The following is an 819-nucleotide window of genomic DNA, read 5'->3' on the forward strand; positions in this document are numbered from 1 at the left end:
CAATTCGTGGATGGGGTTTTGCCTATAATGCCTCTCCTTGGAGGGCTGGACCCTGGGTTCCAGGTCTGGTTTCTATACCTAGAGAATACCTGTTGCCAGTGGTGCTGTATAGGTCCAGGTGTGTGGTGTTCTTTTAAGACCCCGGTCCCTGAAGGTCTATGACCATACCCACGGCGAAGGGGGAAGATTGGGCCTCTTGCAGAGCAATACCCTGCGGCGTGGAAAGGTAAGCAGGGGGCCTACGGAACTTGGTTTGTCAGTAGGCTTCCTACAGGGGATTCTTGGGCAGCCTATTTATGCCTCTGTGCATGGGCAAAGGAGAACCACAAAGTTTTTAAACAGGATGGCTCAAAGCACCCAGGTTTAGTTCCCCTGGCTGGGCTAGTAGGCCGCTGCTGCTTCTGTCATTTGGGCAGGGTGTTCCACAGAGAGGGAACCATACCATTAGGGAGACAGTTGAAAGCTTCCTTTTACCTGTGTCTGCTGCTCCAGCGTTTCAGGAGTCATGGAATTCCATTCCTAATGCTCCTCTCCACATGGCTTCCTGGTTTCCTCTGGCGTGGCGCGCGTACGCGCGCTTTACTTATCTGTGCGCGCGCGCAACCGACGACGCCGCGGGGAGGGGGCGGTTGACGCCGGACAGCTCCTCCTCCCTGCACACAGGGAGGATAAATCCTGGAGGGCTGTTCAGTCTGTGAAGGCTGTGGAGGGACACGGAGCAGCGATGCTGGCTACAGCATAGGAAGGTTTGAAGAGCTTTCTGGCACAGTGACACCCGGTGGCAGTTGTTGGAAGTACACCTTACTAAAGGAGCCTCTG

Source organism: Rana temporaria, assembly GCF_905171775.1.
Source record: "Rana temporaria chromosome 4 unlocalized genomic scaffold, aRanTem1.1 chr4h, whole genome shotgun sequence".
Taxonomy (NCBI): Eukaryota; Metazoa; Chordata; class Amphibia; order Anura; family Ranidae; genus Rana; species Rana temporaria.